Here is a 23,646-nt window from a genome sequence, read left to right as displayed (position 1 = left end):
TTCAGGGGGTGTTGGAGGTCATCAGCTGCAGCGGCTCACGGCTTAACCCTCGTTGAGGTAGATGGCAAGCCCACGGCAAGTGCCAACTTGTGTTTGACATTTTTGAGGCTCACCTGAGTTGGCAGCCCAAACTTCTCTTGAATATCAATGAGAGGGGGAAAAAAAAGTGAAAATCTTCACATTCCTTGCAGGAATCTGGAGAGAACAGACCTCAACAGAACCCAAGCATGATATGCTTCTCATGGGTTCCTGTGAGGAAACCAAAATCATTTCACTCTGCAGCAAATCCTCCAGAAGGTGACCCAGCAGAGAGGACCCTATGGGAGACATGCAGGGTTTGGCAGGAAGGCCCTTATCAAATCCTGGGTGTGTTTGACCATGAAGAGACACGTTCAAGAGTGAATGTGTATGCCCAGTTGCTCAGTCCTGTCAGACTCTGTGATCCCATGGGCTGTAGCCTTTCAGGCTCCTCTGTCCATGGGATTTCCCAGGCAAGAATATTGGAGTGGGTTGCCATTTCCTTCTCCAGGGGATCTTCCCAACCCTGGGATCAAACCTGCATCTCCTGAATTGGCAAATGGATTCTTTACTGCTAAGCCACCTGGAAAGCCTAGAGCTGAGGACCAATGTTTCTTGCGTCAAGATGGAGCTGGTGCACCTCCATAGGAGAGGACCAGCAGCTAGAGAAGGACTGAACTGGGGGGAATAAAGGTTCCTCCCCACAGGCCCTTCGTGAATGATTAATTCACATCAGCCAGGCATGCATCGCACCAGAAAGATCGGTAAGGATCCCAGACACAGCTGTGGTCACCCTTCTGAGGGCAAACAAGCAGAGCCCACAAGCCAGCCCTCTCCTCCTGGATCACACAGTCCACAGAACTCAGGACATTTGCAAAATCCTCCTCAAAGAAACTAAACCCATCAACACTGATCCTTGGCTATAGGTCAAAGCTGTTGCTAAAAAAGGGAAATGGCTGAGAGAGATTCCAGAGAAACAGGATTCTCCAGCATTAATATAAACTCCATAAACTGTCTTTGCAAATAGGTTATTTGCTATGAGGTTTTTTTTTTTTTTTAATTTATAAATTCCAACTACAAAAGGATCCTAAAATGTCTGAAATTCTTTCTTAAAATGTCAAGATTCTTCCCACGTTGGCTCACTTTCTTCTCAGTGGTTGTTTTCTTCATCACTGGGAGCAAAGACATGAAATACTCTCTTTGTTTGAAACTCCCTAATTTTACAAAGTATGTTGTTGTTTACTGACTAAATTGTGTCCGGCTCTTTTTAGACCCCATGGACTGGAGCATGCCAGGCTCCTCTGTCCACAGGATTTCCCAGGCAAGAATACTGGATCAAGTTGCCATTTCCTTCTCCAGGGGATCTTCTCAATCAAGGGTTGCACCTGTGTCTTCTACATTCAGTTCGGGTTAGTTCAGTCGCTCATTGTATTCAACTTTTTGTGACCCCATGGACTGCACCAGGGACCCCGGCTTCCCTGTCCATCACCACCTCCCAGAGCTTTCTCCACCTCATGTATATCAAGCTGGTAGTGCTATCCAACCATCTCATCCTCTGTCATCCTCTTCTCCTACCTTCAATCTTTCCCAGCATCAGGGCCTTTTCAAATGAGTCAGTTCTTTGCATCAGGTGACCAAATTATTAGAGTTTCAGCTTCAGCATCAATCCTTGCAATGAATATTCAGGACTGATTTCCTTTAGGATGGACTGGTTGGATCTACTGGCTGTCCAAGGGATTCTCAAGAGTCTTCTCCAACACCAAGTTCAAAAGCATCAATTCTTCTGTGCTCAACTTTCTATATAGTTCAACTCTCACATCCATACATGACTACTGGAGAAACCATAGCTTTGACTGGATGAACCTTTGTTGGCAAAGTACTGTCTGTGCTTTTTAATATGTTGTCTAGGTTGGTCATAGCTTTTCTTCCAAGGAGCAAGCCTCTTCTATGTTAGCAAGTGGATTTGTTACCACTTAACCACCTTGGAAGCCCTTCAGTTCACTTCAGTTCAGTCATCAGTCGCATCTGACTCTTTGTGACCCCATGAATCACAGCACACCAGGCTGCCGTGTCCATCACCAACACCCAGAGTTCACCCAAACTCATGTGCATCGAGTTAGTGATGCCATCCAGCCATCTCATCCTCTGTCATCCCCTTCTCCTCCTGCCCTCAAACCCTCCCAGCATAAGGGTATTTTCCAATGAGTCAACTCTTCGCATGAGGTGGCCAAAGTACTGGAGTTTCAACCTCAGCATCAGTCCTTCCAATGAACGCACAGGACTGGTCTCCTTTAGGTGGACTGGTTGGATCTCCTTGCAGTCCAAGGGACTCTTAAGAGTCTTCCCCAGCACCATAGTTCAAAAGCATCAATTCTTCAGCACTCAGATTTTTTCACAGTCCAACTCTCACATCCATACATGACCACAGGAAAAACCATAGCCTTGACTAGACGGACATTTGTTGGCAAAGTAATATCTCTGCTTTTGAATATGCTATCTAGGTTGGTCATAACTTTCCTTCCAAGTAGTAAGCATCTTTTAATTTCATGGCTGCAATCACCATCTGCAGTGATTTTGGAGCCCCCAAAAATAAAGTCTGATGCTATTTCCACTGTTTCACCATCTATTTCCCATCAAGTGATGGGACCAGATGCCATGACCTTTGTTTTCTGAATGTTGAGCTTTAAGCCAACTTTTCACTCTCCTCTTTCACTTTCATCAAGAGGCTCTTTAGTTCCTCTTCACTTTCTGCCATAAGGTTGGTGTCATCTGCATATCTGAGGTTGTTGATATTTCTCCCGGCAATCTTGATTCCAGCTTGTGCTTCTTCCAGCCCAGTGTTTCTCATGATGTACTCTGCATATAAGTTAAATAAGCAGGGTGACAATATACAGCCTTGACGTACTCCTTTTCCTATTTGGAACCAGTCTGTTGCTCCATATCCAGTTCTAACTGTGCTTCCTGACCTGCATATAGGTTTCTCAAGAGGCAGTTCAGGTGGTCTGGTATTCCCATCTCTTTCAGAATTTTCCACAGTTTATTGTGATCGACACAGTCAAAGGCTTTGGCATAGTCAATAAGCAGAAATAGATGTTTTTCTGGAACTCTCTTGCTTTTTTTTGAAGATCCAGCGGATGTTGGCAATTTGACCTCTGGCTCCTCTGCCTTTTCTAAAACCAGCTTGAACATCTGGAAGTTCACGGTTCACGTATTGCTAAACCCTGGCTTGGAGAATTTTGAGCATTATTTTACTAGCATGTGAGATGAGTGCAATTGTGTGGTAGTTTGAGCATTCTTTGGCATTGCCTTTCTTAGGGATTGGAATGAAAACTGACCTTTTCAAGTTCTGTGGCCACTGCTGAGTTTTCCAAACTTGCTGGTATATTGAGTGCAGCAAGTTCACAGCATCATCTTTCAGGATTTGAAATAGCTCAACTGGAATTTCATCACCTCCAATAGTTTTGTTCATAGTGATACTTTTTAAGGCCCACTTAACTTCACATTCCAGGATGTCTGGCTCTAGGTGAGTGATCACACCATCATGATTATCTGGGTCGTGAAGTTCTTTTTTGTACAGTTCTTCTGTATATTCTTGCCCCCTCTTCTTAATGTCTTCTGCTTCTGTTAGGTCCATACCATTTCTGTCTTTTATCGAGCCCATCTTTGCATGGAATGTTCCCTTGGTATCTCTAATTTTCTTGAAGAGATCTCTAGTCTTTCCCATTCTGTTGTTTTCCTCTATTTCTTCGCATTGATCGCTGAGGAAGGCTTTCTTATCTCTCCTGGCTATTCTTTGAAACTCTGCATTCAGATGCTTATATCTTCCTTTTCTCCTTTGCTTTTCACTTCTCTTCTTTTCACAGCTATTTGTAAGGCCTCCTCAGACAGCCATTTTGCTTTTTTGCATTTCTTTTCCATGGGGATGGTCTTGATCCCTGTCTCCTGTACAATGTCACGAACCTCATTCCATAGTTCATCAGGCACTCTATCTATCAGATCTAGGCCCTTAAATCATATTTCTCACTTCCATTGTGTAATCATAAGGGATTTGATTTAGGTCATACCTGAATGGTCTAGTGGTTTTCCCCACTTTCTTCAATTTCAGTCTGAATTTGGTAATAAGGGGTTCATGATCTGGGCCACAGTCAGCTCCCGGTCTTGTTTTTACTGACTGTATAGAGCTTCTCCATTTTTGGCTGCAAGAATATAATCAGTCTGATTTTGGTGTTGACCATCTGGTGATGTCCATGTGTAGTCTTCTCTTGTGTTGTTGGAAGAGGGTGTTTGCTATGACCAGTGCATTCTCTTGGCAAAACTCTATTAGCCTTTACCCTGCTTCATTCTGTATTCCAAAGCCAAATTTGATTGTTACTCCAGGTGTTTCTTGACTTCCTACTTTGGCATTCCAGTCCCCTATAATGAAAAGGACATCTTTTTTGGGTGTTAGTTCTAAAAGGTCTTGTAGGTCTTCATAGAACCGTTCAACTTCAGCTTCTTCAGCGTTACTGGTTGGGGCATAGGCTTGGATCACCATAGTATTGAATGGTTTTCCTTGGAAATGAACAGAGATTATTCTGTCGTTTTTGAGATTGCATCCAAGTACTGCATTTTGGGCTCTTTTGTTGACCATGATGGCTATTCCATTTCTTCTAAGGGATTCCTGCCCACAGTAGTAGATATAATGGTCATCTGAGTTAAATTCACCCATTCCAGTCCATCTTAGTTCACTGATTCCTAGAATGTCAATGTTCACTCTTGCCATCTTCTGTTTGACCACTTCCAATTTGCCTTGATTCATGGACCTGACATTCCAGGTTCCTATGCAATATTGCTCTTTACAGCATTGGACCTTGCTTCTATTACCAGTCACATCCACAGCTGGGTATTGTTTTTGCTTTGGCTCCATCCCTTCATTCTTTCTGGAGTTATTTCTCCAGTTATGTCCTGTAGCATATTGGACACCTACCGACCTGGGGTAGGTGCCCAGTAGCTTTTCTTCCAAGGAGCAAGCCTCTTCTATGTTAGCAGGTGGATTCTTTACCACTTAGCCACCTTGGAAGCCCTTATTTAGTATAGTTAAAGCTATAAAATATGGGGAGTTTTTTTTTTTAACATAATCATTCTTTTATATTGTTTGTCAAGAGTACAAGAGGGTACCAGGAGCACTCAGAGTTGGAAAAAATAAAAAAAAAAACAACCCTTGCCTGAGACCTGTATGTTGCTACAGCTGTTCTCTCAAAATGCCTTGTAACTCTTGTTTTCCAGAGGAGAAAAGCATAGTGCACGTTAATTTATTTTTTTTTTTAGATCTAGGACCCTCCCAACAGCTACTATGTTCATAGGGTTTCATTAAATTATAAGAAATGCACAAGTAAACAATTATATATACAATTTAAATGCTCAGATAAATTATGCTCATCAACACAGTGGGAGTCATTAAAATATAGCTATTAAAATTTATGTTGTCAGAGAATTTTTAAGAGCATAAAAATGCTCGCCATGTCATGCTGAGTGAAGGTGAGCAGGATATTCAGCTGTACACAGAAGTTAGTGTTCTGGGAAGTAGTTCATTTATTTTTAATTTAGAGATAATTTATTGAGCAGTTGCTATGTGCCCAGGCAACAGGGAAGCGGGGCACATTTTGTCTCATTTATTCTTTGTTGTTGTTTTATTGAGAAGTTGTGTCTGACTGCTTGTGACACCATGGACTGCAGTACGCCTCTGTCCATGGGATTTCCCAGCCAAAAATACTGGAGTCTGTTGCCATTTCCTTCTGCAGGGGATCTTTCTGACCCAGGGATCAAACCTGCATCCCCTGCATTGGCAGGTGGACTCTTTATCACTGAGACACTTGGGAAGCCCAAAGTCTCTATAAGGTTGATGCTGCCCCCATTTTACAGATGAGAAAACTGAGGCTAAGAAAGGACAAATAATCTGCTCAGCAGCACTTCTGGATTATAAAGTCTGAGCACTCATCCTCCCTATGAAACAGTGAGTTTCCTAGACCAGGAACATCTATGGCCTGAAACTCAGACATGTGAGATCCCAGGTTCTCCCTAAATCTTCTGATTCATAGTCTGAGCCCCTGCACTATCTCCAGGCGATTCATATGCACAGTTGACTTCAACCAGTGCTGCTCTAGATTACTCCTTGAAGAATAAAGTCATGGAGAAATGCATCAAAATGTTAATAGTGATTAACTGTGATTCTATAAGTGATTTTCTTCTTTACACTTCCCTGTATTCCCCAAACAGCTTCAGTGAGCTTATATTTCATCCCAAATTAGAAAAATATGGAGGTGAGTTTTCCATTTTCACTCCCTGATACAACACAGCACAGATCTATAACATCACAAGTTGCAAACACATGAATTAGAACCAAGTCTTCCCCTTCCATCACCACCAAACTCCGGACTTACAAAGCACAGCCATGGGTTTTGATGTAAACAGTAAGAGTAAGCCTCAGCTAGGGACACTGTCATCCAGTGGGATGTCATCGATCACAGCTGTTTCAGGAAGGATGGATTTGGCTCTACTGGGGCAGCCTTGTGGCCCAGCCAGGGCCCTCAGGGAACCAGATGAAGAGAGAGCAAGCACTGGTCAGGGTGCACTCACTGGCAGGCTGCCCTCCTCCCTGCCCCCCAGGTGGCTGCAGGCTGGGGTGACAAGGAGAAGTTTGTCCAGGGAACGGACTAGTGAGTAGATTCGAGGATGAGTGATGGCGGGCAGCCCTTGGAGAAGGATGCTGGGTTCTTTGAAGGTGAAAGTTCTGTCGCAGCCCTCCGTCGGAAGCCTGTCCATCTGGGGCAGGACACTGTGTCCACGTGCACTCCCTCCCTGTTCCTGGAACCATCCTGTCCTCACCCGCGTGAGAATGGTTAGTGGTGCCGAGATCGAGCAACATGAACAGAACCCTGTCCAACTGCAGGCGGCCCTGGCCCTGCTTATTCTCTGCAGTCATTTTGGAGTTATCAAGGCAGCTCTAGAAAGCATCAGGGTCCCTCTGGTCTCTTTCTAAGGGTGCTTTGTTTGGGCCGCTGACTCAGCTCTGACTTTCTCCCCTGCAAGCAGCCATGCATGCTAATCTCAGCAGCCACGCATGTTCATCTCTTGACGCTAAATGGCCCTGAACAGACACCAAGGTTTCTCCACACCCGGAAAGGGACTCTGCCCAACCCCTGTCCGCACTATCCACCTTCAGGGACCCCAGGCCATCTCCCCGCCTCCAGCAAACCTCTTTCTGCCTGCCCTTCCCATCCCCACGGATACAAGTGAGGGTACCCCAGCCAAGGCCATTTCACCAGGGGGTGGGCACCGTTCCCAAGCTCAGCCAGCAATCTTCTCAGAACTTTTCCACTTTCTATCTAAGAGATCCCATGAAAGCTTTTAGGATAAAAGCCAGAGCTTTCAGGTAGCTTCTTCTCCCTCCTCCTGGTAGATCAGCAGTGTGTCCTGAGACGATAGACAGAGGTTCAAATTCCAGCCCATTTCTCTTGGGGGCTGAGTCCCCTGCTTGTTCAGATGCAAAAAGGGAAGCAGCTGCAGAGGACCTGCAGAGGTCATGTTGTGTCCGCCTGGAAGCCTGGGGAGTGACTTGATCTGGAATAAGGATCTTTGTTGAAGTAACTTAGTTACTTTCACTTCATAAGATCACCCTGGATTAGGGTGGGCCTTACCTCCTTATCAGAGAAGGCAATGGCACCCCACTCCAGTCCTCTTGCCTGGAAAATCCCATGGACGGAGGAGCCTGGAAGGCTGCAGTCCATGGGGTCACTGAGGGTCGGACACGACTGAGCAACTTCCCTTTCACTTTTCACTTTCATGCATTGGAGAAGGAAATGGCAACCCATTCCAGTGTTCTTGCCTGGAAAATCCCAGGGACGGGGGAGCCTGGTGGGCTGCCGTCTATGGGGTCGCACAGAGTCGGACACGACTGAAGTGACTTAGCAGCAGCTACCTCCTTATAGGAGACAGAGAAGGAAGAGTAAGAAAAAAAAAAAAAAAAAAAAAGCAAGAATACAATCACAGAGGGTGGGCAGGGCCTCATGAAGCTGAGGCAGAGGTTGGAGGGATGCAGCCACAAGCCCAGGAGTGCAAGGAGCTGTCAGGAGCTGGAAGATGCAAGGAAGGACCCTCCCCCGGAGCCTCTGGACAGAGTGCAGCCCTGCCTGCCAACACCTTGATGTGGAACTCATGGCTTGCAGAGCTGGAGAGGACATGTTTCTGAGGCTTTCGGCCCCCAAGGTGCAGCACTCTGTTACAGCAGCACAAGGAGACGTCACAGAACCGCAGGCGCTGGGCAGACGGACGGACAGGGTCAGCAGTGGCCGCGGAGGCCCCAGGACCCGGAAACAAGTCTTGAAAGAAGCTCAGGACCATTCTGGCACAAGCAGACCAGAGCCAGCTGTTTTTGAAAGGGCCACGAGGAAGGTAGTCCTGGGACGTGAGCTTGCAAACCAAGCAAACGGTGAGCTGGACATGTGCATCCAAGCCTGAAGTTTCCATCAGTAAAAGGAAAAAAAAAAAAAAAATGAGTAAATAAATCTGTGATCATTTCAACTCTGCCCCCGGGCTGTGTGCTCACAGGAGGCTTCAAGCCAGGAAATGTAGCCCTGATAAGGGAAGGCACGGGGTGGTCATGATTGAGGTGACCAGAGTGATGTCCAGGACACAGAGCTGGGTGTCCTGAGTGCTTCAGGAATCAGGGGAGGACTCGCATTCACCGGGAGCAGAGCTGAGGGATGTGCTGATGGTGATAGTGATGCACACAGGTCCTGTCACACGAGGATGAAGGATTTCGACTGACCGGAGAGCATCCCGGCCTCTGGGGAGGACAATCAGAGGAGAGCCTCCTGGTTTCCCTCTTGCCCACACAGCATCTCCGTGGGCTGTTGACTTGTCCTCAGGAACACAAGTCTTCATGGACCCGAGGCCTGGGAAGCAGAGGCTCCAGACCTTCCCCACTCACACTCGAACTTCTAGACCCAGACCCCGGTGGAACGCTTTCAGACAGACCCGGGGCTTCTTTCCAAGCCTTGTGTGAAGCGAAGTGAAGTGAAGTCACTCAGTCGTGTCCAACTCTTTGCGACCCCATGGACTGTAGCCTACCAGGCTTTTCCATCCATGGGATTCTCCAGGCAAGAGTACTGGAGTGGACTGCCATTTCCTTCTTCAGGGGATCTTCCCAACCTGGGGATCGAACCCGGGTCCCTCACATTGTAGGCAGACGCTTTACCGTCTGAGCCACCAGGGAAGACCTCCTCCTTGCACCTCTGTCCCCATAGGGACTCATCTTCTGAACCTGCTACCTGCCCCCCTCCAGCTTGGCATGCCTGGGCCACCCCTGAGGGCCAACACACCCGGGGGTCAGGGTTTGTGTCCTCCAACCAAAGGGCATCTGGTTTGCCCAGGGTCCAGATCATGAGCCAGTGTTGGGGACAGTGTCTCTGACTTGGTAACCGCCTTGGAGAGCATTGCAGTAAACCACCCAAACGGCAGGGACATTGGGGGTCCCTCCCAATTCCCCAGTTTCCTCAGTGCAGACAGTAATCACTAATTTGCCTTCCATCTGGCTGACTCCTAAATGTCACCTGCTGGGCCGCTCCATCCTAAAGCTTCTGATGTCCCCCCCGTCTCCTTCCAGTTCTCCAGGAATGATCCAGGAATGATCATCAGGAAGGTTGCCTGGGACGCCGTTCCCGGAAACATCCATAGTGAGAACGTGGGGTCATCACCCAAAGACCCCAGTTCCCTCAGTCCAGGCCTCTCCTCCCACTGTGCCCCCTGCCCTTCCACTCCACACCCTGCCTTGTGTCCACACCCACATCCTGGGTTTTGCCTTGTGTGCAGCCTTGGGCCTGGCACAGGTGATATCAGGATGAATGGGACCCCTGCCCTCCTGGCCCCCACCGTCCTAAGGAAAGGACACCAGAAAGTCCTGAAAATGCAGACACCCAGGTCTAAACCCTTGGGCTGGACTTGCAGGCTTCCTGCTGCCCCCTCTTTCTGAGTTCCTGCCCCCACCCCCTGTCCCACATTCCTGGTAGGAGCCTCTGCTCCATCAGGTCACTCCTATGGGAACTATTTTTTACCCACGGGACACACTGCAGACTTGATTTCATTGGGGTGCAGTTGCTTTATAATGTTGTGTTAGTCTCCGCTGCATAACAACATAAACCAGCTACATGTATTCGTATATGAGCCTCTCTGCCACCCCCATCCCACTGCTCTAGGTCGTCACGGAGCACTGAACTGAGCTCCCTGTGCTGTCCAGCAGCTTCCCATCAGCCATCTCTTTTACACATGGCGGTCCATGCCGCTCTCCCAATCTGACCCACTCTCCTCTCCCCAACCCCACCGTGTTCACTAGTCCATTCCCTACGTCTGCGTCTCTACTCCTGTTCTGCTAATAGGTTCATCAGTGGGCTTCCCCGGTGGCTCAGCAGTAAAGAAGCTCCCTGTCATGCAGGGGCCACAAGAGATGTGGGTTCGATCCCTGGGTTGGGAAGATCTCCTGGAGGAGGAAATGGCAACTCACTCCAGTATTCTTGCCTGGAGAATCCCATGGACAGAAGAGCCTGACAGGCTACAGTTCATGGGGTTACAAAGAGTCAGACACAACTTAGAGACTGAACAACAACAATATATACATTAATACACTATATTTGTTTTTCTCTGTCTGGCTTATTTCACTTTGTATGACAGACGGTAGGTCCATCTACATCTCTGCAAATGACCCAGCTTCATTCGTTCTTATGGCTGAATTGTATTCCATTGCGTATGTGCACCACATTTTCATTATCATTCATCTGTTGATGGACATTTAGGTTTCTTCCATGTTGGGCTATTGTATTCATTCCAGACTTAGGCCCCTTCCTGACATCCTTACTTCATGCTGCCCCCCACCACCCCCGAGATCAGTCCTGAGTGTTCATTGGAAGGACTGATGTTGAAGCTGAAACTCCAATACTTTGGCCACCTAATGGGAAGAACTGTCTCATTAGAAAAGACCCTGATGCTGGGAAAGATTGAGGGCAAGAGGAGAAGGGGACAACAGAGGATGAGATGGCTGGATGGCATCACCGACTCAATGGACATAAGTTTGAGCAAACTCCGGGAGCTGGTGATGGACAGGGAGGCCTGGCATGCTGCAGTCCATGGGGTCGCAAAGAGTCCAACATGACTGAGCGACTGAACTTAACTGAACCAGCACCGCTGACTTAGCTCTCAGGATCTGCCAGCGTAGCCCTTCCCCAAACACTCCGTTCAGCTGATGAAGCACTCAGAAGCCCCTCCGCATCCTCTTGGCCTTGCCTCTGGTCCTCCACATCTGGGTCAAGACCCTTCCCTCCCAGGAAACTGCTCTTTCTGCCTCTGCCCTCTACAAGGTACCAGCATCTACTCATCTGGGGTTAAAAAGATTACCTTAAAAGCCCCCTTACTCCAAACTCAAAACAAAACATTTCTCATGCCAAGGACTAGTGGAAGAAGGTGGCCTCAAGGGGGCTAGGATTCTGCAAAGAAAGCTCTTGGGTCTTGCAGAGAGAAATCCCAGAGCCTCATCCAGATGGGAGGTGACACTGTGCTGGAGAAGGGGAGCCTGCCCAGGCTGAGTGGGGGGCTTGGACCACGTCTGGCTTCCACTGGGAAGACAGGCTCTGGAAGAAGCCTGGGTCCCCTCCTCCTGAAGTCAGTATCCTGACTCTTGTCATTTGTCTCTAAAGGTCAACAGGAATCATCTCACGGGCTGGGACACCCAGAGGACTTCGGTGTCAGTCACCTCCACGGCATGACCACTGTCTGTTCTTGATTAACTGCCTTGTTCCTGCCACAATGTGAGAAAAAGCTATGCAGACCAGGGACACTGAGGCAAAATCCATTATCTCGCAACATGGTGCAGAATCAAGGGAAAAGGTTTCTATGTCAACGTTGGCAGCGCTCGTGGTAAAGAATCCTCCTGCCAAGGCAGGAGACCCGGATACCTGGGTCACAAAGATCCCTTGGAGTAGGAAATGGCAGCCCACTCCAGTAATCATGCCCAGGAAAGCCCAGGGACAGAGGAGCCTGGTGGGCTACAGTCCATGGTGCAGCAAAGAGTCGGACACGACTGAGCACACTCACACACACCAACATTAAAATCTGGAATCATAAGCATTTTTGTGTTGTTGACAGACCCCAGTCCCAGAGGAGAGGAGAAAGGGGTTGGGGTGGGGGTGGGGGTTGGTTTCTGGATTCAAGACCTTGAGCTCAGAGCCGGAGGTCAGCGCCGAGCATGGCCAAGAGTACCAGCCAGAGGAGGAGAGAGAAGATGCCTGTGTCTCCAAACCAGGCTGCTCAGCGGATGGGTTGGCCCCCCAGGGACAGCAGCTTTGACTCCAAAGGTCAGCTTCATGCCACTCACCGCAGACCAGAGGCAGGAATGGGATGGGCCAGGAGGTTAACCTTGGGGTCCCCTGTGAAGGAGGGTGCACAGGGCAGGAGCTGTCTGGAAGGCATTACTTAATGCAGAGATTCAGGTTTCGCCCCGCACACAGAGAGTCTTTCATGTGGAACCCTTGACCTTCAGGGCTTCCAATTTCTGTGTGAGTATTAAATGGCCTCAGAGGACACACTGCAACAAGAAACCCCAGATTTAATGGCCAGATCCAAGGTCACAGGCCAGTGGGGCCTGCTGACTGCATGTGCCACGGTCTTCTGGGCACGTGACATCCTGCTCCCTCTGTTCATTGACTGACGGAGCGAGACGGGGTGCTGGTGGTGGGTGCTGGGCTTCCAAGATGCTGAGGGCAAGTCTCTGCCTCCCAGCCTGGTAAAGAGGCAGCCCAGAAACCTAGGAGTATTAGCAATAATGCCAGCATTTGCCCCCAGCTTCCCTTCTATTGGGCTTCCCTGAAAGCTCAGTTGGTAAAGAACCTGTCTATGATGCAGGAGACTCGGGTTCGATCCCTGGGTCGGGAAGATCCCCTGAAGGAGGAAATGACAACCTACTCAAGTATTCTTACCTGGAGAATCAAATGGACAGAAGAGCCTGGCAGACCACAGTCCACGGGGTCGAAAAAGAATCGGACACGACTTAGTGACTAAAGAACAACAGTTCCCTTTTATTGTCTTGAGAGGCCTGGTGTTTCATTCTGAAACCTTTCTGCCTCCCTGCTCCAGTGGCCAGGGGTCTGGTTCCCTGTTTCCTTACACCCTGAGCTGTAACTTCTTGCACACCACATGGAGACTAGTGGAGGGATGAACAGGTCGATTATAATTCAGTGGGTCGTCGTCAAAGGGCACCATTTACAGAGTGAAAAGGCAAGCCATAAAACAGGAGAAAATGTTTGCAGATCACAAATCTGATAAGGGTTATGTCCAGAGATACCCAAACTCCCACAACTCAACAACAACAGAAACAACCAAGCGGCTCTAAGAACAGGCGAAGGACTTGAATATTCTCCAGATAAACAAATGGCTGATAAGCACATAAAGAGATGCTCAAAATCGCGAATCTTTAGGGAAATGCACTTCAAAACAACGAGATGCCACTTCATACCTATTAGGATGGCTATTAGTTTAAAACAGAATACAGACCCACACACACAAAATTAAAAGTGTTGAGGAGGATGTGCAGAAATTGGAACCCTTGTGCATGGTTGGTGGGAATGTAAAATGATGGAGCCTGAATGGAGTTTCCTCAAAAGCCTAAGCATAGAGTTACCATGTGATCCTGCAACCTACTTCTAGGTGTACACCCCAGAGAAGTGAAAGCAGGGATTTAAATAGATATTTACACATCCTTATTCATAAGTAGCATTATTACAATAGCTAGAAGGTGGAAGCAACCTCCATGCCCGTCAATGGATAAAAGGGTTAAAAAAAAAAGCGGCCCATCCACACAATGAAATATTAGTTAGTCTTTAAAAGGAGTGAAATACTATGTGATTCCACTTCCATGAGGTTCCTAGAGGAGTCAAGCTCATGGAGACAGGAAGTAGACGGTGGTTGCCGGGGATTGGGGAACGTGGATGGGGAGTGAGGGCTTCATGGGGACAGAGTTTCTGTCGGGGAAGATGAACAGATCCTGGAGACCGGTGGTGGTGACGGTTGCAAGACACTGTGAATGCACTTAATTTCACTGATATGTACAGTTAAAAATGGCTACAGCCATAGGTGTGCATGTGTCCCCTGCCTCTTGAAACTCCCTCCTGAAACTCCCTCCCACCCCATCCCACCCCTCTAGATTGTCACGGAGGGCCAGGTTTGAGCTCTCTGCCTCTTACAGAAAATTCCTACTGGCTATGTCCCCATATTGATATATGGCAGAAACCCACACAATATTGTAAAGCAATTATCCTCCAGGTAAAATTTTTTTTTTTAAAAAAAGACGATAGAAAGTTTACAATATTAAATTTTATGTTGTGTATATTCTACCTCAATCTTTTCTTAAAAAAGATCTTGGGTTGAGTTAAATTCAAGTCACAATGTAAAGCCAGCTTTGCTTTTAGACCAGTAAAGCCAAGGAGGTCCTTGTCTATCTGCAGGTGATGAGCTGTGTGTGTGTGTGAATTCTGTCCCCTCCTTGCTGGGCTCCACTTTGGAGCCTTTAGTGAGAATTGGAATATTTATTTGTTCCCCAAACCAATACCACTTTCCAGAAGGAAAAAGAAAAATCAACTGTGGTGATGCATTCTAGGGGGCTTCTATCCACACAAATCACCCCAAGAATCCTAGACAGTGTTTATGGCCTGGCCCCAAACGTGTACCAACCTGCATGTTCCCAAGAAGGGACAGAGGGCTCAAGAGCCTGGGGGTCTGAATACTAACCCCGAGCCATATGGCTTGAATTTCTCTCGCTTTTGAAAGTACAAAACCATTGTAAAACCGGTCTGAGTCTTTTCATAGGCACACACTGTATCGAAAAATTGACTAATTTTCCATGTCAAAACCTGGTTTACCCTTACCAGGGTGGTCCCTATCACTCCAGTGTCTGAGGTCCTTTTAAAGACTCTTTATGGGGGAAGGTTGAAAGCTTTGAGACTGTTTGTTCTTTGCAGAGATAGACACATTTAAAGCCCCTGTCACGGGCCTAACTGATGTGGTCACATGACCCGACCGGGGGAGGATAGGATTTGTCCAGCTAAACCCTAAATACGGCAGAGATTAAATCCACGGTAAACAAGGGGGATTAAGAATGAAAAGCCGGGCTGGGTGGGATCAAATGACACTGGTCGCCTGAGAATAAAGGCTCCTTGGGAAGTTTGAAAAGTGATTTAACAGCGATGGCGCTGGCCTCTTAGGTCCTGTTCACAAAATCAGCAATTATGTACTTAATGGAACAAAGAAAGCAGGGGCAGAGGCCTCGGACAGCAGGGTCTGCACTTCTCAAGCCAGGAAGACCCGGCGCTCAGACCTCACCTCGGCCAACGGGCTTTCACCAGGCGCTCCACCGACTACGTGTTACTTCTTGGTAATAAAGGCCCGCAAGAAAGTGCCCGCAGCTTTGCTCTTATTTCTGCAGCTGGTCTCCAAACACCTGCAAGTGTTTTTCCAGAAAGAAAACTTTAAGAAGAAGGCGTCTCCCACCTGGATTTTCTTAGCATGAGGCTTCAACCGCACGCCAGCAGGCACAGGTGTGTGGGGCCACAACCCTGGTGTCCACAGCTGACGGTCTTCCATGCTGCCACTGGGAGCCTGCAGACCCAGAGAGAGGGGGTCCAGACACAGGGCCAGGCTTTGGCTAACCTTTTCAGGGCTGGATATGTAGTCCTTGCGGTCTGGTGTAAAGAACTCATCTCAGGCCAAGTGGGCTAGAAAGCATGAATTCTTTTCTCCCCTTTAAAAATTACAAAAACACCAGAAACAAAAACTAAACAGAGAATCTGAAAATTTTAGAAATATTTGAAAGCATTTGTTGTTGTTCAGTCACTAAGTCATGCCCAACTCTTTGCGACCCCGTGGACTGCAGCACACCAGGCTTCCCTATCCACTCTCTCCCGGAGTTTGCTCAAACTCATGTCCATGGAGTTGGTGATGCCATCCAACCATCTCATCCTCTGTCATCCCCTTCTCCTCCTGCCCTCAGTCTTTCCCAGCATCAGGGTCTTTTTCAATGAGTTGGCTCTTCACATCAGGTGGCCAAAGTATTGGAGCTTCAGCTTCAATGTCAGTCCTTCCAATGAATATTCAGGGTCTATTTCCTTTGGGACTGACTCGTTGGATCTCCTTGCAGTCCAAGGGGCTCTCAAGAGTCTTCTGCAGCACCACCATTCAAAAGCATCAATTCTTTGGTGCTCAGCTTTCTTTATGGTCCAACTCTCACATCTGTACATGACTACTAGAAAAACGATAGCTTTGACTATACAGACCTTTGTCTGCAGAGGGATCTCTCTGGCTTTTACTACATCATCTAGCTTTGAAAGCATCCTGGATGTCAAATAGCCAGGTATGTGGACCTACTGTCCTGCCTGGATCAGAAATACATGAAAGCTTTGACAGAGACAGAGAAAAAGAATACAAAGCAAGTTGAATCCCATCATCCAGAGAGAACCTCTGCTGAGATCTGGATGCATGAACTTGAAACTTGTCTCTGCCCTGTGTTTGTCACAGGTGATCTCTGAGGCTTCAGAGACGAGTGCAGGGTGCAGCTGGCCTGTGAGTGGGAGCTCTTGTAGCAGGGATGGCTTAAAGGTAAAGGGATGAGCAACAGACTTTGCTCAAGGTGACACTGGAAACAGACACGTAGCAACATAGCCCTGGGAGTGGGAAGCAGCATTTCCTGTGGTTTTCTGAGCCCCTTTGTGAAGGGAACTGGGAATAAATAAAACAAACATTAAGTTATATATAAAATTGAAAGAATTTCTTACTTTTAATCATTTTACACAGTGGCTTTTTGTCTTGCTCTACTTACCAGTACTGTTGGAGAAATTGAGATCTCACCTCTTACTGAGCGAGAGACAGCCAAGGCGGCCCGCACAAATTACTAAACTTGTGGAAGCCCCAGAGTTTATTGTTCCTGTTCGAGAACAATGTATGTGCCTCTTTCATGAGCCTCCAGAAAGCACGCACTGGGCTACGTGACTGCCCAGTTCCTCCTTAACTCCACCAGATGTGGAATTGTATTATATGTGCTGTCCTGTCCAGTAAATCACACTGCGGACTCTGCAGACGCATCTGCTTCCCACGTGAGCCCTCACCTGCTGAGAGGCCGGTGACAGCACACGGCTCTTGGCTGGGGCTCGGGTGAGCTTTCCCTTTAACCGCCCAAGCCTTCCATTTGCCTTCCGTGCTGCGAAGCGGCGGAATTAGGGCACGCGCAGGCTCCTCGAGGGCCTGCCTTTCACAGTGCGGTTCCCGCGTCCCTGGGTGTCAGGGGGCCGGGTGTGTGGAGCTCTTGTCCCGCCCAGGTCAGAAGCGTGGCCTCCGTGATCCGTGTGGCAGGTGCATGAGCTGCCGTGAGTCACCAAAGCTGAATAGCGCATACACACCTGATGGTGATGGAGGCGATGCTGATGCGGCGGTGCAGTGGGTGTGGGAAGGTTGTTGATATTGATCAGATCAGTCACCGTTTCCACAAATCCCCTGGACTAGTCCACACCTTGCACAGATGTGCCTCCAGCGGCTACTAACAGGTCCTGCCAACGGGTGCATCCTGCTAACTGGTCTTTTGGCCTCTGACTTTCTTCTCTGCTTTCCAGATAAATCTGCCATTTATCTATCATCGACCTATCAATTTTTGTCATCACTGATGCTGCTATTGTTCGGTCACTAAGTCGTGTTCGACTCTTTGCAACCCCATGGACTGTAGCCCGCCAGGCTGCTCTGTCCATGGGATTCCCCAGGCAAGAATACTGGAATGGGTTGCCATTGCCTTATCCAGGAGATCTTCCCAACCTATGTCTCCCATATTGGCAGGTGGATTCTTTGCCCCTGAGCCACTGGAAGCCCTTCTATCTATACCTATCTATGTATCCATCTATCTATCCTATTCCAGGGGTGAAAATATAAAATCTCTTCATGTAGAATAAACCTTTATTCCTTCCCAAACTGAATCCATAGTTATATTTAGAAGACTAGGAAGAAAGGGCCTCATTTTGCTATTTCCATTACGCCTTGCACTCAGATCACTGAGTGGGCAGGGCTGTGTCTCTGGCCAGGTGAGTGAGGCACCCAGGGTGCAAAATTTAAGGAGGTACTTACTCGCTGGGTCCTGCAAGTTATTCTACACCTGCTGAGAAAACAAGGACACGATGTCGATGTGAACACAGAGAGCAGAGGTGAGATGCCAGGGTTCCAGGGAGGCTTGGCAGTGCCCCTTGGCTGCACCTTGTAATCTCAGGACATGACAGTGGGGGAAATCTTCAGGGGGTAAGTGTCCTTCCAACCCTATCCGAGCCCTTATAAGATTATGACTTAAGAAACTTGTCATTGCTTTTACCTTGGGTCTCCAGAACTTCAGAACTAGACTTGCAGTCCAGTTAGCACTGTGATAGGTGTTCTCAAGTCATTGGCCCATGTCTCACTCTTGTCAACATCAGCCTCTGAAATAATTAGGCCAACAATGTGGAGGTTCTAGAATTCAGCCATCTGGTCAACCTTACGGCTGCTGCCTGGCGCTGTTGCCCGTCACTCACTGCCTCCCGAGTTATGTCATCACCCACAGCTGGGCTCTTCTCCATAAAGCACCAGCCCCGCTTCGTTGAATGAAAAGAGTTGAGAGCACCCCACTAGAGTAGCCAGAGCTTTCACCAACCTTCTTTCATGCAAAGCATTGCTCCCAGACCCCACCTCATCCTTCTATCCTTCCCTCCTCCTAAAGCTGAGCTCTCCATGTGTATCCTGGATTCCATCCCTTCCAACACTCTTGGTAGGAAACCATCTCTACAAATACCACCCTGCCCCCCAATCAACTTTTGATATTCCATCTAGCACAGACTTCATACCAGCAAGTTAAGTCATACCTTCAGTTAAGTTATATTTTAAATTATTATTATAAAAGTAATACATCATCATGGTTAAAAAAAAAAAAATTTCACACAGTACAGAAAGATGTTCAGTGAAGAGTAAAAATCTCTTCCTGTCTCTGCTTTGATCCCCATCCCACTTTTTACTGACGACCTCTAAGAGTTTCTGGTTTCGGTTATCCTGTGGCTGTCATTACAACATTAAACAATGTACTTAGACATCTGTTTCCAAGCCCATCACCCATGTGCAGCCGGCACTTACTCTCTGTTCTGAAAGAGGAGAGAGACAGCACAAGGGCCCTTCATCCCTCCATCCTCCCTAGTTTTTGCTTTGTTCGATCATCTTCAGTTTCTCTTATCTTCTACAGCGTTAAGTGGTATATTTCAGATAGGGGCTCTTAGCTTTGATGGACCATCTGAAGGACACATGAAGCATTTTAAAAATACAGATAAGAGAATTTTTCCTTTTCAGAACTAAATACCCGTGGCAGTTGCAATACAGCATTACATAGGAGTGGCGATTGATTCCAACGAGCAACCAGGATGGAGAGCTATGGAAAGAGACATTTTTATTCGGTGTCAGGAAACCAAGGTGAAGGGACAATAATTGTAAGTAAAATCACTACAGAGAGCTCTTCCACATAAGAGAAATAAGATGGAGCCAAGAATAAGAAAACCAAATGTGATTTTTAATAAAGTTAAACAGATTTATCATATGACCAAGCAATCCCATGGCTCAGTAGTCACCTAAAGGAAATAAAAAAACACTTGTTCACATAAAAAGCTACACACAAATGCTTATAACAGCTTTATTCATGATGGCCCAAAACTGGAAATGGCACGAATGGCTCTCAATTGGGGAATGGGTAAACAAATGGTGACTTAGCCATACAATGCAATATTACCCAGGAGTTAAAAGGAATGAACTGTTTATATGTACAAAAACAGGTGTAAATCTCAAAAGTATCATGCTAAGTGCAATAAGCCACACCAAGGGTTATATTATGGATGATTCTATTTGTATGATATTCTGGAAAAGGCCAACCTACAGTCACCAAAATTCAATCAGTGGTTGCCAGAGGCCGGGTGTGGGGAGAAGGATTGACTACAAAGAGGCAGAAGGGAAGCTTTTAGAAGAGAAGGAAGCTATGCTCACTACTATACCACCAATGTTTCCAATGCCAAGCTTTTAAATGGATGTGCACATTCCACTCATTGATTGTAGTGTAGTTACACGGCTAAATGTTTGTCAAAATTCATCCAACTGTACAACTATAATTCTACTACTTGAAGATCACACTCCAATAAACTTGATTTTTAAATATAACTGGGAATCTTTTCTAACATGAATACATGGGAATTCGAGCAAGTAAAAATTAATGCTCTAAAAGAACTGCAGCCATAAAAATTTACACTGAGACATGTTATAGGGGTAGGTTTATGGTACTGTGCTGAAATCACTCTTTGAGACTCATCCATGTAAGTCTTATGACTAATTTCTCACTGCAGTTACGTTTTCTAATTTTCCCATATCATGAAAGTGAAAGTGCACGTCACTCAGTCGTGTCAGACTCTTTTTGACCCCATGGACTTAACAGTCCATGGAATTCTCCAGGCCAGAATACTGGAGTGGGTAGCCTTTCCAGTCTGCAGGGGATTTTCCCAACCCAGGGATTGAACCCAGGTCTCCCACATTGCAGGCAGATTCTTTACCCACTGAGCTATTAGGGAATCCTTCCCATATCATACCAACATTTAAAAAAAAAAAAAAAAAAACTGGTTTCTAAGTTATTATACCTTTTGTTGCTATGGAGTATAATTTTTCCATGCTTTATAATTATAGCAGAGATGTTAAATTTCATGGATATATTTTCTGTGTGGTCATCATACTGAACTAATTTACTACTAATAGACACTAAGGCATGCAAATAAAGTTAACTTTTCCCTTGTTTTCCCATATTTATCGATTTTACACTTTTTCATGAAGTTTCTAAAATTTCCAAAACAAAGTTGGACAGCCTCTATAATAGTTGATATGTAGATATGTTTCTTGGAGAAGGCAATGGCAACCCACTCCAGGACTCTTGCCTGGAAAATCCCATAGATGGAGGAGCCTGGTGGGCTGCAGTCCATGGGGTCACGAAGAGTCAGACACGACTGAGCGACTTCACTTTCACTTTTCACTTTCATGCATTGGAGAAGGAAATGGCAACCCACTCCAGTGTTCTTGCCTGGAGAATCCCAGGGACAGGGGAGCCTGGTGGGCTGCCATCTGTGGGGTTGCACAGAGTCGGACACGACTGAAGTAACTTAGCAGCAGCAGCAGCAGCAGCAATGTTTCTAATTTCAGAAATGAAATGCTATATTCATCTTCATTAGTGCCAGGGTTTTGGATAGATACTGTTACTTAAGGAAGTATTTTTCTATTCAATTTATGACACAGTTTAGAAATAATTCTATATCAAACTTTAACAAACTTTTTTTTTTACCATTAATTAAGATTGTAATATGGCATTTCTCCTTAGTCTCTAAATTTGATGACTTATAAGAATAAATTAGTTGATGTTGAATCAACTATACCTTCTCAATGTAAAACCACTAAATTTTAAAATGTAATTAAAACATATTATATTTTTTCCTTTTTGTTTCTGAGTGTTCTGTATTTCTTTTCTGAACACTTTATTTAGTGTTTTAAAATTATTTAATAGATGAGTTATCAAAAATTTTTTTCTGGGCTTTCTTTTTTAGGTTTAGCTATCAGAACTGAACTTGTAATAACATTTTGCCCACTCCTCAACACACATTTATTTCCTTTGAACTTGAATCTTAATTCCAAAATTAAGTAGTTTTTCCTATTTCATAATTAAGGCATATTTATTTAAGAAAAAAGTAAGCACCAATAAGAAACAATAAAGCAAATATACTGATGATAATAGGATACTGAAGTTACAAATACAGGAAGGAAGCTAAGAGGGATCCTACAGTACTGGATTGGAATTAAAGTATCCAAGGGATGTCGTATACATGGAAGCTCCAGCTCTGCCTTTGAAGAGGACGTAAGCAGCAACACCACACTAGGGATGAGCATGCCTAGCACCCAGATGTTGGTGCCAAAGTACCATTCTCTCCTGAAAGGAATCAAAGTCACCTGGAGAAATAGTCTGTATCAAGGCTGGAAGGCTAGAACATCTCATTGTAACAGCAAGGACAGAAGTACTGAACCCATTGCAGGGATGGGACAAAGGATGTAAATAGATGCCAAGTAGCCAGAACTTCCACTAACAACATATGGCATAATTTGAGTATCAAAATAAGTAATGATACCAATGCATCCTAACTCACTGGGTAAAATAAACCGTCATGAATAAATAAGGATATGAGAAAGCTCTTCTAAGACTTGAAAGCCAGCTAATATGTGCAGAAGATGAGATGGAATTAACAAATCACCATTTTTGACAACTACTGTACTATAGTGATATTGTTGCCATTTTCTCCTCTGGGAGATCTTCCCAACTCAAGGTTCAAACCCACATCTCCTTCATCTCCCGCACGACAAGCATATTCTTTTTACCACTGAACCACCAGGGAAGCCCATACTATTGCAATAACGCATCACAAAAAATCAATGGATGCCAAAACTGTGAGTGAAAGGTTGAAGACAAATAAGACGTTTGCTTCCCTGGTGGCTCAGATGGTAAAGCATCTGCCTGCAATGCGGGAGACCTGGGTTCGGCCCCTGGGTTGGGAAGATCCCCTGGAAAAGGAAATGGCAAACCACTCTAGTATTCTTGCCTGGAGAATCCCATGGACAGAGGACCCTGGTAGGCTACAGTCCATGGGGTCTCAAAGACTCGGACACGACTGAGCGACTTCACACTCACTTCCACAAATACTTATTAATTGCAAAGGGGAAAAAGTAACTTTACAAAAGCGAATCCTGGTAGACATCATGTTAACCCAGTGATCAGTGTCAGAATCACCAGTAACAGGATGAAACAAAATCATCTGGTACCTGCTGAGATGTCTTGACAAATGTGAATAACCTGAATCTAATCAAGGGGCACAGTACATGATAGCTAGCTTGTAATCTTCAAAAGTGTTTAGATCATGAAAGGCAGAGGAAGATTAAGAATGTTTTCCAGAATGAGGAAAGAGACGATGCGACTATAACCCATGACCTGGGTTGAGTCATTTTGCTCTAAATGGACATTGTTAAAACAAGTGATAAAACTTGAAAGGAGACTGAGAATAGAAGACTAGTAATGTATTAACTTTAATTTCTTGATTTCAGTGGCTGTCCTTTTGGTTGTGTAGGAGAATGACCTTGTCTGCATGAAACACACAGTAGAGTATTTGCGGATGATGGGGCACATGGCCATAGCATTCTCTCAAATAATTCAAGGAAAAGGGTTCCCCATGCTACTCTTGCAACTTGTCTATTGCTTTAAAATTATTTCAAAATAAACATAAAAGAAGAGACTTAAATTATTGTAATGATTCAACATTGGCAATATGTATCAAGAATCTTAAAATCCATATATCTTTGACCCAGAAATGCCACTACTGAGGACAGAGCCTGAGAATATAATCACAAATGTCTACAAAGATTTTACGTGAAAGCTGTTCATCCAAGTTATTCATAGGTAAAACAATGAGAACCAACCTAAACGTAGGATTTGGGAAC

General features: G+C 46.0%; 1 pseudogene; it reads left to right on the top strand.

Annotated features, from left to right (window-relative positions):
- The first annotated feature begins 8,211 nt into the window (after positions 1-8,211).
- The window catches only part of LOC129656510 (histone-lysine N-methyltransferase SETMAR-like), a 41,916-nt pseudogene continuing 26,481 nt past the window's right edge, over positions 8,212-23,646 (top strand).

This window comes from Bubalus kerabau, chromosome 6 (genome assembly GCF_029407905.1).
Source record: "Bubalus kerabau isolate K-KA32 ecotype Philippines breed swamp buffalo chromosome 6, PCC_UOA_SB_1v2, whole genome shotgun sequence".
NCBI lineage: Eukaryota > Metazoa > Chordata > Mammalia > Artiodactyla > Bovidae > Bubalus > Bubalus kerabau.
This window is presented reverse-complemented; position numbering and strand designations above follow the sequence as displayed.